The sequence below is a fragment of the Onychomys torridus genome, chromosome 3 (assembly GCF_903995425.1).
Source record: "Onychomys torridus chromosome 3, mOncTor1.1, whole genome shotgun sequence".
Classification (NCBI taxonomy): Eukaryota; Metazoa; Chordata; class Mammalia; order Rodentia; family Cricetidae; genus Onychomys; species Onychomys torridus.
The window spans coordinates 115,916,499-115,932,272 of record NC_050445.1 but is presented as its reverse complement, the minus strand read 5'-3'; the positions used below and the strand labels follow the sequence as shown (position 1 = coordinate 115,932,272).

At 40.3% G+C, this 15,774-nt stretch overlaps 1 protein-coding gene across 6 annotated transcripts in view; it reads left to right on the top strand.

The window, feature by feature from the left end:
* Positions 1-15,774, top strand: part of Znf638 (zinc finger protein 638) — a 136,482-nt gene that overhangs the window by 44,017 nt on the left and 76,691 nt on the right. Inside the window, exon 1 of one of the 6 annotated variants that reach the window (XM_036182013.1) lies at positions 13,927-14,004. The exons of the other annotated variants lie outside the window; for them this stretch is intronic. The gene's annotated coding sequence lies outside the window, so the exon portion shown is untranslated. Of the gene's footprint in view, positions 1-13,926; positions 14,005-15,774 lie in introns of those variants that run through there. 6 annotated transcript variants of the gene reach the window in all.

The window sequence follows — 15,774 nt, the reverse complement described above, 5'->3', positions numbered from 1 at the left end:
CGGCTTCCAAAAACATGTGAGTTATGACAGAAACAGGTAGCTTCCTGGACAGTCATCTGATGTTCACTGCAACATTGGGGCACCCTCTTTGACCTACAGGCTTAACGTATCTGACAGATTCATTTGTTAAGCAGGATTTTCTAAATAGCCTTTCTACCTTTTCTTGGCAAGGATTGACAGTCCTTTGTTTTGTGTCCTGCTTGTCCATTTTAGACAGCATACTGTCAGCAGTTGATGCAAGGGAACTTTCTTACCCAGTGGCTAACTTTTGCCACAATGAAAGTAAACTCCAAATAGAGTTTCTTCAATGCCCATCATCTTCTCTGAAGCAGATTGTTGCTGCCACGAGTAGACATGTCTCATAGTCATAAAAAAAGAAAAAAATCTATGTCATTAATTCATCTTAAATGCCTTATTCTGTAGATCTCTGAAGTGTTTGAAGACCTATCTAAAATATATTTCTGCTTGACCTAGAAAACATACCTAATATGACTACAAGTTTGATTGTAATGACTAATTACTAACTTGTATTTCTTTATATCCTAATTAGTTGGTAATAATAACTTTCAAGGACTAGCAAATTGCACTACATTGTTCAATGAACTATCTAGATAAAATACCTTGAACAAGATTAAAAATATATGCACAGTTTTTTCTAACAAAATCAATCTCAAATTCATATCAATATACAAAATTGGTATACAGTACATAGTTGAGCAAGTGTCCTTGTGGTATGGTAGAGCATCCTTTGGGTATATGCCCAAGAGTGGTATAACAGGGTCTTGAGGTAGATCAATGCCCAATGTTCTAAGAAACTGCCATATTGATCTCCAAAGTAGCTGTACAAGTTTCACTCCCACCAGGAATGGAAGAGTGTTCCCCTTGCTCCACATCCTCTCCAGCATGAGCTGTAACTTGTGGGTTTTGTGTGTGTGTGTGTGTGTGTGTGTGTGTGTGTGTGTTTGTTGTTGTTGTTGTTTTTTGTTTTGTTTTAGATTTTTTTTTTTGAGACAGAGTTTCTCTGTTTAATAGCTCCAGCATCCTGGAAATCACTTTGTAGACCAAGCTGACCTCAAATTCACAGAGATCAGTTTGCCTTTGCCTCCCAAGTGCTGGAATCAAAGGCTTGCGCCACTACCACCCGGCATTACTTGTGTGTTTTATCTTAACAATTCTGACATGTGTAAGAGGGAATCTCAGAGTTGTTTTGATTTGCATTTCCCTGATAGTTAAGGAAGTTGAACATTTCTTTAAGTGTTTCTCTGTCATTTGAGATTCCTCTGTTGAGAATTCTCTGGTTAGATCTGTACCAGATTTTTTTAAATTAGATTATTTGGTTTGTTTATGTCTAAGTTTTTTAATTCTTTATATATTTTGGAAATTAGGCCTCTGTCAGATGTAGGGTTGGTGAAGATCTTTTCCCATTCTGTAAGCTTCTGTTTTGTCCTATTGATGGTGTCCTTTGCCTTACAGAGGCTTTTCAGTTTCATGAGGTCCCATTTATTAATTGTTGATCTTAGTATCTGTGCCTTTGGTGTTCTGTTCAGGAAGTTGTCTTCTGTGTCAATGCATTCAATGCTATTTCCCACTTTCTCTTGTATCAGGTTCAGTGTATCTGGTTTTATGTTGAGATCTCTTTGATCCACTTGGGCTTGAGGCACAGGGTGATAGATATGGATCTATTTGCATTCTTCTACATGCTGACATCCAGTTATGCCAACATCATTTGTTGAAGATGCTTTTTTTCCCATTGTATAATATTGCCTCCTTTGTTGAAAACCAGGTGTCCATAGGTGTGTAAGTTTACACCTGGGTCTTCAATTTGATTCCAGTGATCAATGTGTCTGTTTTTATACCAATAGCATTTTATTTTTATTACTATAACTCTGTAGTACAGCTTGAAGTCAGGGATGGTGATGCCTCTAGAAGTTCTTTTATTGTACAGGATTGTTTTAGCTATCTTAGGTTTTTTGTTTTTCCATATGAAGTTGAGTATGTTCTTTCAAGGTCTGCAAAGAATTGTGTTGGAATTTTGATGGAGATTGGGTTGAATCTGTAGATTGCTTTTGGTAAGATGGTCATTTTTACTATGTTAATCCTGCTGATCCATGAGCATGGGGAAGCTGTCCATCTTCTGATATCTTCTCCAATTTCCTTGTTCAGAGACTTGAAGTTCTTGTCATACAAACCTTTCACTTGCTTGGTTAGAGTTACCCCAAGATATTTTCTATTGTTTGTGTCTATTGTGAAGGGTGATGTTCCCTGATTTTTTTCCTGTCCCTTTATCATTTGTATATAGGAAGGCTACTGATTCTCTTTTTGAGTTAATCTGGTATCCAGCCACTTCACTAAAGGTGTTTATCGGCTGTAGGAGTTCCCTGGTAGAAGTTTTGTGGTCATTTATGTATACTATTGTATCATCTGCAAATAATGAAAGTTTGACTTCTTCCTTTCCAATTTGTATCTCCTTGATCTCCTTTGTCTGTCTTATTGCTCTAGCTAAAACTTCAAGTACTGTATTGTATAAATATGGAGAAAGTGAACAGCCTTGTCTTATCCCTGATTTTAGTGGAATTGCTTTAATTTTCTCTCCATTTAATTTGATGTTGGCCGTTGTTTGCCGTATATTGCCTGTATTATGTTTAGGTATGTTCCTTGTATCTCTGATCTCTCTAAGAATTTTTATCATGAAGGGAGTATTGGATTTTGTTAAAGGCTTTTTCAGCATTTAATGAGGTGAACGTGTGTGTGTGTGTGTGTGTGTGTGTGTGTGTGTGTGTGTGTGTGTGTGTTTCTTTCAGTTTGTTTATATGGTGGATTACATTGACAGATTTTGTATGTTGAACCATCCCCCGCATCTCTGGGATGAAGCATACTTGATCATGGTGGATGATCTTTGTTATGTGTTCATGGATTCTGTTTGATATTTTTTGAGTATTTTTGCATCAATATTAATGAGGGAAATTAATCTGTAATTCTTTTTTTTTTGTGCTTTGTTTTTGTTTTGTTTTGTTTTTCGAGACAGAGTTTCTCTGTAGCTTTGAGCCTGTCCTGGACTAGCTTTGTGGCTAGCTTTGTGGCCTCAAACTCACAGAGATCCACCTGTCTCTTCCTCCCGAGTGCTGGGATTACAGGCATGCGCCACGACTGCCCGGCTAATCTGTAATTCTTTATTTGCTAAGTCTTCATGTGGTTTGAGTATCAGGCTGACTGTGGCCTCATAAAATGAATTTGGCAATGTTCCTTCTGTTTCTATTTTGTGGAATAATTTGGAGAGTATTAGCTCTTCTTTGAAAGTCTGGTGAAATTCTTCACTAAAACCATATGGCTCTGGGCTATTTTTGGTTAGGAGATTTTTATTTATTTATTTATTTTTTGGAGCTGAGGATCGAACCCAGGGCCTCATGCTTGCTAGGCAAGCACTCTACCACTGAGCTAAATCTCCAACCCAGTTGGGAGATTTTTAATGACTGCGTCTATTTCACTGGGGATTATATAGGTCTATTTAAATTTTTATCTGACCCTGATTTAGCTTAGGTAAGTGGTATATCAAGAAAACTGCCATTTCTTTTAGATTTTCCAGTTTTGTGGAGTACAGGTTTTTGAATGACCTGATGGTTCTTTGGATTTCCTTGCCGTCTGTTGTTATGTCCCCCTTTTCATTTGTGTTTTCTTAATTTGGATACTTTCTGCCCTTTAGTTAGTTTGGGCAAAGGTTTGTCTATCTTATTGATTTTCTCAAAGAATCAACTCTTTGTTTCATTGACTCTTTGAATTGTTCTCTTTCTTTCTATTTTATTGATTTCAGCCCTGAGTTTGATTCTTTCCTGCCATCTACTCCCTTTAGGTGTGCTTGCTTCTCTTTGTTCTAGAGCTTTCAGGAGTGCTGTTAAGTTGCTAGTGTGAGATCTCTCTAATTTCTTTATAAAGGCACTAAGTGCCTTGACTTTTCCTCTTAGCACTGCTTTCATAGTGTCTCATAAGTTTGGGTATATTGTGCATTCATTTTCACTGAATTTTAGGAAGTCTTTAGTTTCTTTATTTCTTCCTTGGTCTAGTAGAAATTCAGGAAAGAGTTGTTTAATTTCCATCAGTTTGTAGGCTTATTTGATGTTTCTGTTGTTGAAATCCAGCTTTAATCCATGGTGGTTGGATAGGATTCAGGGGGGTTATGCCTATTTTCTTATATCTGTTGAGACTTGCTTTGTGACTGAGTATATGGTCAATTTTGGAGAAGGTTTCATGAGGTGCTTAGAAAAAGGTATATTCTTTTGTGTTTTGGTAAAATGTCCTGTAAATATCTGTTAGGTTCGTTTGAGTCAGAATGTCTGTTAGTTCCATTATTTTTCTGTTTAGTTTCTATCTAGATAATTTGTCCATTGGTGAGAGTGGGTATTGAAGTCTCCCACTATTAATGTGCGGAGTTTGATGTGTGATTTAAGCTTTAGTAATGTTTCTTTTAGAAATGTGGGTGCCCTTGCATTTGGGGCATAGATGTTCAGAACTGAGACTTCATCTTGGTGGATTTTTCCTTTGAGTATGAAGTATCCTTTCCTTTCATGAGTATAAAGTATACTTTCTCATCTATTTTGATTAATTTTTGTTGGAATTCTATTTTGTTAAATATTGGAATGGCTATACTAAGTTAAATATTGGAATGGAATAGCTTCTTTCTTGGGTCCATATGCTTGGAAAATCTTTTTCCAACCCTTTACTCTGAGGTCATGTCTATCCTTAATGTTGAGGTGTGTTTCTTGTATGTAGCAGAAGGATGGATCGTGTTATTGCATCCATTCTTTTAGCCAGTGACTTTCTATTGGGAATTTATTGTCTTCTTTTTGAGAGTATTGATATTGAGAGATGTTAGTGACCAATGATTGTTTATTCCTGTTATTTTGATACTGTTTGTGGTAATGGGTGTGTGTGTGTGTGTGTGTATGTGTGTGTGTGTGTGTGTGTTTTGGTTTTGCTGATATGAAATTATTTATTTTCTATGTTTTCTTGAGTTTAGTTAACCTCCTTGGCTTAGAGTTTTCCTTTTAGTTTCTTTTGTAAGGCTGTATTTGTAGATAGATATTGTTTCAATTTGACTTTTTCACAGAATATCTTGTCCTTCCCACCTGTGGTGATTGACTATTTTGCTGGGTGTAGTAGTCTGGACTGGTATCTGTGGTCTTTTAGAGTCTACAAGACATATATACAGACCCTTCTGGCTTTTAGAGTCTCTGTTGAGAAGTCTGGTGTAATTCTAGTAGATCTGCATTTATATGTTACTTGGCCTTTTCCCTTTGCAATTTTTAATATTCTTTCTTTTTCTGTACACTTAGTGTAACACGAATTGCTAAATGGTCTTATTAATTAAAAAACCCAGAGTCAGATTTTGGGGTGAAAGCTGAAAGATCAGAGGGATAGAACAAGCCAGCCACATGTTCTTACCTCTAAGAAATTCTCAGCCCAAGAGAGCTACTTCCTGTATACTTATGCCTATATACCTTTCTGTGCCCTGTCATCTTATCTCCTCTCTCTGCTCAGCTACATCACTTCCTCCAGACCTCTATGGTTAACTATTGCTGGGATTAAAGGCATGTGCCACCACACCTGGCTCTGTTCCCAGTGTGGCCTCACAGAGAACTGATGAATCTCTGTCTCCCAAATGCTAGGATTAAAGGCGTGTGCTACCACTGCCTGACATCTATGTTTAATATAGTGGCTGGCTTTGTCTTCTGATGCCCAGGCAAGCTTTAGCTGTTAGAGCACAAATAAAATATCACTACATCATAGCGTTTTGATAATTATGTGGCAGGGGACTTTCTTTTTTGGTCCAATCTCTTTGGTGTTCTGTAAACTTTTATACATTTATAGGCATCTCTTTCTTTAGGTTAGAGAAAATTTCTTCTATTATTTTGTTGAAAATATTTTCTGGGCCTTTGAGCTGGGAATCTTCTTCTTCTTCTATTCCTAATATTCTTAGGTTTGATCTGTTCATAGTGCCCAAGTTTCCCGAATGTTTTGTGTTAGGAACTGTCTTAGTTAGGGTTTCTATTGCTGTTATGAGACATCATGGCCACAGCAATTCTTATAAAGGAAAACATTTAATTGTGGTAGCTCACTTACAGTTTAAAGGTTTAGTCCATTATTACCATGGTGGGAAGCAAGGCAGCATGCAGGTAGACATGGTGCTAGAGAAGGAGCTGAGAGTTCTTACATCTTGACATTCACTTCTTACATTCACTGACAACAGGAAGTGGTCTGAGGCCCTGGGCATGGCTTGAACATATATGAGACCTCAAAGCCTACCTCCTCTAACAAGGCCATACCTTCTCCAACAAAGCTTCACCTCCTAATAGTGCCACTCCCTTTGGGGACCATTTTCTTTTAAACCATGATGGGAACTTTTTAGATTTAACATTTTCTACCACCAATGTATCACTTCCTTCTGTCATCTCTTCCATGCCCATGAGTGTCACTTCCATCTCTTGTATTCTGTTGGTGATGCTTATGTCTGTAGTTCCTGTTTGCTTACCTAAAATTTCCATTTCCAGGATTGATTCAGTTTGTGTTTTCTTTGTTGCTTCTATTTTCATTTTTAGGTATTGAATGGTTTTATTCATTTCCTTCACCTGTTTGTTTGTATTTTCCTGTATTTCTTAAAGAGATTTCTTCATTTCCTCTTTAACATCTTCATAAGATTGGGCTTAAGGTCATTTTCTTGTGCTTTAGCTGTGTTGGAATATCCAGGGCTTACTACAGTGGGAAAGCTGGACTCTGGTGGTGCCATGTGCTATGGCTGTTGTTGATTGTCTTCTTACACTGGCCTCTAGTCATTTGGTTTGGGGTTGTTTGAGGTTTAGGTGCTGACTCTTGAGTTTATTTTGTTAGATGGATGTTTTTCCCTTGGTTTCTGTTTCCCCTCTGGTCTTCTGTATTGGGAGTCCTGGGGTTCTAGACTAGGGAGTCTTCAGGTACAGTAGTATGTCTCCACTGAGGTTTATGCCTCCTGTGGAACCTCTGATGTTTCAGGTGCCAACATTGCCTCTAGGGTTCCAAGTACCTGTGGGACCTCTGGGGTTCTGGGTACCAACTTGGTCTCTGGTGTCCCTAGTACCAGTGTGGCCCCTAGTAAAGCAGAAATCTTCTGCCTAAGATGTGGGCTTTAATATTGCACCCAGGGGAGGGCTATTTATTTATTTTAAAGGGAAGATATGAGTCAGTTATGGGGAAAGGATGGTTTGCTTTTAACACTTGAAATTCTTGTGATTGACTTTATTCATTTGTAAGAAAATGAAGCCAGATCTTATCTCAAGAAAGTTACATTGATTAAATATTTACATATAGACAGGAAAATTGTGATGGTGTTCTACTTTGTATTCTGTTGCTGTGATCAAACATTATGACCAAAAGAAACTTGGGTTAGAAAGCATTTTAAAGTTTACCCTTCCAGGTTACAATTCACCACTGAGAGATGTCAAGGCAGGAACTTGGAGAAAGGAACCAAGGAGTAACAGTGCTTGCTGGCTTACTCTCTAGCTTGCTCATGGCTTAGTTAGCTTTCTTATCTTGTCCAGGACCACCTGCCCAGGGATGATACTATCCATAGTGGGCATGGCCCTCCTACATCTATTATAATAAAGATACTTTGTACCAAGCTTTTTCTTTTGGGACACCAACCAGCTCGCAAATCATGACTCAGAGACTTATTATTAGTTCTGAATGCTCAGCCTAGCTTAGGCATGTTTCTGGCTAGTTCTTTTAACTTAAATTAACCTGTTTCTCTTTATTTGTCTTTTGCGCTCGCAAATCATGACTCAGAGACTTATTATTAGTTCTGAATGCTCAGCCTAGCTTAGGCATGTTTCTGGCTAGTTCTTTTAACTTAAATTAACCTGTTTCTCTTTATTTGTCTTTTGCCTTGGGGCTTTTCACCTTTTCTTACTCTCTCTCTGTGTCTATGTCTGGCTGGCTGATAGCTGCCTGGCTTCTGACCCCAGGCATATCTCTCGTTCGCTCCTCCTTTTCCTGCTTGTTCTTTCTTCTCTTGAGCCTCGATTTCTCTTCCTATTTATTCTTTCTGCATGTGAGCCCTGCCTATCTATTGGCTGCTCAGCTTTTTATTAGACCAATCAGGTACCTTAGGCAAGTAAGATGGAGATGCAACACATCTTTACATAATTAAACACACATCCTTACATTGTTAAATAAATGTACCATAAACAAAAGTAACAACCTTTACATAGTTAAAGTAATATTCTGCAGCATAAACAAATGTAACATGGACTGGAGAGATGGCTCAGAGGTTAAGAACACTGGCTGTTCTTCCAGAGGTCCCGAGTTTAATTCCCAGCAACCACATGATGGCTCACAACCATCTGTAATGAGATTTTGGCTCCCTCTTCTGGCCTGCAGGGATACATGCAAACAGAACATTATATACATACTAAATAAATAAATCTTTTTAAACAAACAAACAAACAAACAAACAAACAAAAACCCAAATGTAACACATCTTTGCCCAGTTAAAATAATATTCCATAACAACACTTCCTAGTTTAGTTTCCAGTACTCAATGTCAGACAGCTTACTGTTGCCTGTAATTCTGGTTCGGGGAGGATCTGATGCCTCTTGCTTCCTTGGGCATCTGCACTCATGTGTGCAACACTGCTCACCTTTTCTCCTTTTCTTTCTCTCTCTCACACACACATGTATACACAGACACACATGTCCACCCACATATACATTCTAACCTGTTAGTCATTTGTTATTTCATCACACCTACAGGCTAGTATGATCCAGACAGTTCCTTATCTGAGGCTCTCAGATGACTTAAGGCTGTGTTGTGTCAAGCTGACAATTAAAAGTAATTTGGACAGTTGTAAATAAAAATTTAGAAATATTTAGAGACTGTTATATAGTTACTGGGGATTTGTTCTTCTAAGGAGTCTTAGTCACTGTTCCATTGCTGTGAAGAGACACTATGACCAAGGCAATTCTTTTTTTTTTTTGAGACGGGTTGCTCTGTGTAGTTTTGGGTGCTTGTCCTGGATCTCGCTCTGTAGACTAGGCTGGCCTCGAACTCACAGAGATCCACCTGGCTCTACCTCCCAAGTGCTGGGATTAAAGGCATGTGCCTCTGCCACTGCCACCACCACCACCACCCCGCATGGCAACTCTTATTAAAAAATGCAATTAATTGGGGGCTTGCATACAGTTTCAGAGGCTTAGTCCATTACGGGGGCACAGAGAGGAAGGTGGCATGGAGCATGGCAGCAGGCAGGTGGAGAACTGTGAGAGTTATATCCTGATATGGAGGCAAAGAAAGAGGGTGACACTGGGCCTGGCATGGGCTTTTGAAACCTCAAAGCCTACCCCTACTGACACACTTCCTCCAACAAGGACACACCTCCTAATCCTTCTAATTCTATCAAAGTGTTCCACTTTCTGGTGACTAAGCATTCAAATATATGAGACTATGGGGCCATTCTTATTCAAACCACCACATTTTACTCTCTAGTCTTCGTAGGCTTGTAGCCATGTCATAATGCAAAGATGTATTCAGTCCAACTTCAAAAGTACTCTTAGTCTATCACAGTCTCAACACTGTTTAAAATCCAAAGTTCAAAGTCTCTGAGACTCATAGCAATCTCTCAACTGTAAAAAAGCAGATCAGGACAAGTGCCGAATTCTGCATCTTCATGTCTAATGTCAAAACACTTTTCAGATCTCCAACTCATTCCAGCTTTGTTGACTGTAACACACTTCTCTCTCCTGGGCTGGTTCCACACCTGGTCTGCAGCTTTCCTTGGCAGGTATCTCATGGATCTGGCATCTCCAACACAATTCAAGCTTTACCTTCACAGCTTCATGAAATGGCCTCTCTGGACTGTAGGGGATTTTTCCTGTCCCGACTGCCTGCTTCTAAATAACTGACACAGAGGATTAATATTACTTATAAATGCTTAGCCGATAGCTCAGGCTTGTTACTAGCTAAGTCTTTTTTTTTTAATTTTTTTTTTTGAGACAGGGTTTCTCTCTGTAGCTTTGCGCCTTTCCTGGAACTCACTTGGTAGCCCAGGCTGGCCTTGATTAAAGGCGTGCGCCACCACCACCCAGCACTAATTCTTATATTTAAATCAACCCATATTTCTTATCTATGCTTTGCCACATGACTCATGGCTTGTTACCTCATCTTCTGTATGTCCTGCTTGCTCTGCTTTGCCACATGACTCATGGCTTGTTACCTCATCTTCTGTATGTCCTGCTTGCTCAGCAGCTGGCTGGCATCTGACTCTGCCCTTCCTTTTCCCAGAATTCCCTGAGTCTGGCTTTCATATTCAATCTCTTCCTGCCCAGCTGTCAGCCAATCAGGTTTTTTTTAGCCAATGAGAGTAATACATATTCAGAGTGTACAGAAGGATTATTCCACAGCACTGGACCCCCTGACATAAGCCTGGCCTCAGCAGCTTTCCTTAGCCATGAGGGAGATTTTATAAACCCTTTCTTAGATCCTTGACTCTAAAACCAGAACCAAGTGGTTGTGGCTGATACTGCCAAGTTCTGCCTCTATACTGGGGCTAGAACTTGGCTCCCTCTTTCAATTGCATTTGCCTCAGTTTTCTGTTGTTGATGGTTTCCTTACTAGCTTAAGATTTCTTTTATTCCTTTTTACAAGCTGGCAGTTTATCTGAGTAGGGTCTTGTCCTGAGGTTACCACTTCCTTTATCCCATTTAGCATCAGGCTTTTCTTTAAACTTTTTATCTCCTTGAGCACTGGACTTAGCTCCATTATACTTCCTGGTACTTCTTTTTACCTCAAATTGTGCATTTGTATTTCTCTTTGTCTTGCTCCTTTTCATTATGGATCTGAATAAGAATGATTACTAATAACCACATGACACAGTCAAGACTAGGCTGTTTTGAAATCTCTTCTGCCAGTGTCATTAATTCAAAACTCTTCAGCTTAGCCTCTGGCAGATTTTTAGGACACTGGTGAAAAGCCACATTATTTAGCAAAATATTACAAGAATTGTCTCTAGGCCACTTACTAATATTCTTTCCCTCTGAAACTTCTTGAGCTGGCCCCACACAGTTCAAGTTGTCCTCTGTACTGTTTCCCATGATCCTACTAGTATAGCCCATTAAGCTCTGCTTAAAGTGTCTAGCCACTTTTCTTCTTAAAATCCCAAACTCTTCCATATTTACCCAGCAAAAGTATGGTCAAACTTGTCTAAGCAATTCTCCAGTCCCTAGTACCAACTTCAGTTTTAGTCGCTGTACTATTGCTGTAAAAAGCAATACAAGGCAGTTAACTGGGGGGCTTGCTTACAGTTTCAGGGGTTTAGTCCATTATATCATGGAAGGGAGCATGGAGGCATACAGGCAGTGGCTGGAGCAGTAACTGAGAGGCACATCCTGATTCATAGGCAGAGAGAGGGAGAGCAAGACATGCTTCCCTGGTGTGGGCTTTTGAAACTTCAAAGACCACTCCCCTGTGACATACTTTCTTCCAACAAGGCCATACCTCTTAATCCTTCTCAAATAGTGCCATTCTCTGATGACTAAGCATTTAAATATATGAGCTTTTGAAGCCATTCTTATTCAAACCACCACATAAAGAATAGAGTGAGGCTTCTTAGACTACAAAGAAAACTCAGAAGTCATGAAGGAAAAATGATAGATTTGATTGCATGAAAATTTAAAGTTTATAATGGCAGAGACAGAGAACATTAAAGAAGTTAAACTAAATGTAACATTTAACAAAAGATAAATATTCTTTGGATGGCAGCTATACATATCTTTATACCATCAACACACCTTGGAAGATAAATATTCTTTGTATATATTAACTTCTGGGCTAGAGAGGCAGCTCAGTGGTTAAGAGTATATTCTGCTGATCTTCCAGAAGACTCAAGTTCAGTTTCCATATCAGATGGCTAACAACTACCTGTAACTACAGCTCCAGAAAGATTTGACACCTCTAGCCTCCTCAGGCATCTGCATGCATGTGTACAATACCTCCCACCCACGATCCACACACACACACACATACAAAATTAATAATAATAATTTTTTTTTAATTTTTCAAGACAGGATTCCTCTGTGTAACAGCTCTGACTGTCCTGGAACTCTCTTTGTAGCCTAGGCTGGCCTTGATCTCACAGAGTATGCCTTCTTCTGCCTCCTGAGTGCTGGGATGAAAGGTGTGCAGCACCATGCCCAACAAAAATTAGGTTTTTTTAGAAAAAAATATCTTCTGCTAAGAGACAGTTAAGTCACTAGATATGAAAAAAAGGTATTTAAGAAGTTCTTAATTGTTGATTTGTTTGAGGTAGTGTTTTACTTACCCTATCGCGCAGACTGGCCACAAACTCATTGTGTATCCCCGACTGGCCTTTGGCTGCAGATCCTACTATCTCAGCCTCCTTCTGAGTCGGATTTCTGGTGTGTACCACCACACCTGGCTGAAAATAGAAGTTTTTAAATGTGGAAATGACCATGGCTAGTAGATATGAAATGATGATTACACACAGACACATACACACTTGTGCATCACATATACCTCTCGGTCATTTGTTCTTTCCACAAACATTTACTTATTTTTCTATTGTCTTGGAATAAAGTGAGGAAAACACAAATACCCCAGACTTCATGGGGCTTACATTCTAGTGGAGAAAGATCTATAAATAAGAAAATAATGATAGGGGGCTAAAGAGATAGCTGCTCGGCTGTTAAGAGCACTGGCTGCTCTTGTAGTGGACCCTGATTAGGTTGCCAGCATCCAGGTGGTGGGTTACAACCATCTGTAACTACAGTTTCAGAGGATCTGATACCCTCTTCTGGCCTCTGATCTGGGATTAGAGGTGTTCACCACCATGCCCAATTTCTATGCTGCTTTTAGTGTGAATTTGTGGTCTGTAAAACAGATATGAGAGCCTCAAAGTAGGTAGTATCACTGTGTATTACCTAGTGGGCATTGTTTTTTTTTTTGTTTTTTTTTGTTTTTTGCAATGACTCTTTGCAATGGCATTACTGAGTCAACTTGAGAAGACGGGGCATTGAAGAAACATATTAAGAAATTTTTCTTAACCCAAGATTTTTCTTGGGCAAAATCAAGATTATAGATATTTACCACCCAGGTACTTTTGTTGTTGTTTTTGTTTGAATTGTGAAATTACATAAAAGGATTTCCAGTGTTTGGCTTTTAGTTTAGTAAGCTTTCATCCCATTCTAATTTTCCATTTTAAAAGATGGGAGATAGGGCTGGAGAGAGGCTCAGAGGTTAAGAGCACCGACTGCTCTTCCAGAGGTTCTGAGTTCAATTCCCAGCAACTACATGGTGGCTCACAACCATCTGTAATGAGATCTGGCACCGTCTTCTGTATACATAATAAATAAATAAATCTTTTTTAAAAAAAAAAGAAAAAAAAAGATGGGAGATAAGTTTGGGTGTGGTGGCACACTCCTTTAATCCCAACACTTGGAATGCAGAGGCCGGTGAGATCTATGTTGAGTTTGAAACCATTCTAGTATATATAGGGAGTTCGAGACCAGCTAGGGCGGCTTAGTGAGCCCTCCATCTTAAAAAAAAGGTAGGAGATAAAGGCTGGGAATGCTTACCATATTTAAATTATTATGCTAATAAGTGCGCCGTGAGTGTTACTTTGTGATACCGAGGGAATGGTGATCAGGGAAGATTTCATGGTGGAGAGAGGCCAACATGGTTTGCCAGGGCTAAGATCTGAGTGATAGTACCCAGACCGCTATAGCTTCAGGGCCAGCCACAGCAGGCGATCGCCCCCTTCTGGCAGAGGGCGGCCCTGCCCCCTGACAGCGTCTCCGGCGAACGCCGAGCCCGTGGCACGCAGGCGCGATGAGTGGACAAGGGCGCTAGGCGAAGGTGCGCATGCGTGGAGCCCTATGGAGGCGGTAGCTGCTTCGTCGTCGTGACTGGAGGCCGAGTGCTAAACTGTGGGGAACGGATGGGATCCAGCTGTTAGTCGGTAGGCATAGGTAGGACCTCTGCCTTGCGGGGAGCCGTGGGCTGGAAGGCAGAGGCCCTGCGCACAGGCCCGAGCCATTCCTGTGAGGTCGCGGTCGACTATTGTATGTGTCGCAGCGGCTGCGCACAAAATGGCGGCGGCGGGGGCGGGAGGAGCTGAGGGACCCTCGGGTGGGCCTCGGCCGTGGCCTGTTGCCCTCGCCACTCGCCGACCGCGCCGTCGCGCCGCAACGCCGCTGGGCGCAGCCGCCTGATGCCGCTGCCCTGCGGAGGAGCGGGCGGCTTCCTCGGGGAGGTCCGGCCGCCCCTTCTTGTGCGCTGCGCTTCTGCCGCTCCTCTGGCCTGACAGCGAGCCGGGCTGGGGAGGCCGCCGCGCGCCGGAGCGCCTTTCGGAGCCCCTGTGGGCCGCGTGCGCCCTTCGCCCCGCTGGAAGAGCGTCCTTGCAGGGAGCCGGGGTGGGGGCGTGCGGGGTGTGGCGGGCCAAGCGCCCCAGTGAGCACCGAAGCCGAGAATGTCGGCCCTGGGCTGTGGTAAATGGCGGTGACACTTCCACGTCCATGGAGGAGTCGTGAACACCGCACGTCGGGGATAGCTGCCCGTGTTGGTGTGGTTTCTAGCCTGGGCCTGTTTTGTTCAAGAGAAGACGTCTCAGCCACTGCCTCATCCCCGAGGATGTTTCCGACATCCTTTGTTGTTTGAAGTAATTGCCTAGGAGGGAGTCTCGGTATTGCAAAATCTTGGAGCTAGACAATGATCGTAGCCTCGAGCTATTTAGTATTAAAATTACCCTTTGGCAGTTTGGGAATTCTGGGAGGAATACTCAGTGTGAAAAGTTGTGAATAAAAAAGCTTGTCACCAGAATCCACCCGATCACGCGGATTCATCTTTTCTAATTTGAAATTGTGCATACACACAAAAAATCTCCATCACCTCGACATTTTGTATGAAGGGTTAACTCGTTTTTCAAGGGAGTTGTGTTTACTGCTTCAGTTTAGAAGTTTAAAATGACAAACTGGAAAAAGATTTAAAGAAAAATTAATATAAGGACGTAAACATAGGCAAATAAACTTGTTTATTATGTTTTTTCCAAATGTTGTTAATGATTATACACTTCAGATTTAATGGGCTTATATTGCATTCTGCTTTATAAAATTTGACTTTTATATTTCCATATTCTGTAATGTGTACTCTCAGATATGTGGAATCCAAAATGTAATACACTAAAATATACTACGCCATTCCCCACCTTGTCACTTGTGTTGAAACCAATGAGTAAAGATAAAACAGTTGAAAGAAATCACAAGAAAAAATCATTTGTTTTGATTAACTGGTCTTCAAAATGTATTCATTTGATACACATGTATTACTTTGTATATTAATTATATTTTAGTTTTTGCATTTGTTATGGAGTGTGCTTATACTATACATTCTAATTCTATAAAAGGTTCTCCACAGTCACTACTACTTTCTGGATGTCTTAAGAGTTGTTTTTTTAAGGATATCTTCGAAATTTTAATTTTTATGTAATAGACAAAAATGATGAGTTTAGTGGACAGTAGGTTATGAATTCGAATCAATTTTTCTCTTACTATTATATGTGAGACTTGAGTTGTTTTAGTCTTTCTGAACTTTCGTTGTCTTATTTGTAAAGTAACTCTACTTACTGCGTGGGATTTTTTTTTTTTTTTTTTTAATATGTATGGTCACTGAGATGTTGTATGGAATTCTCCTATCCATAGATATTTCTTAATGAATTTCACTTGTACTTTAAAATTTAGCAT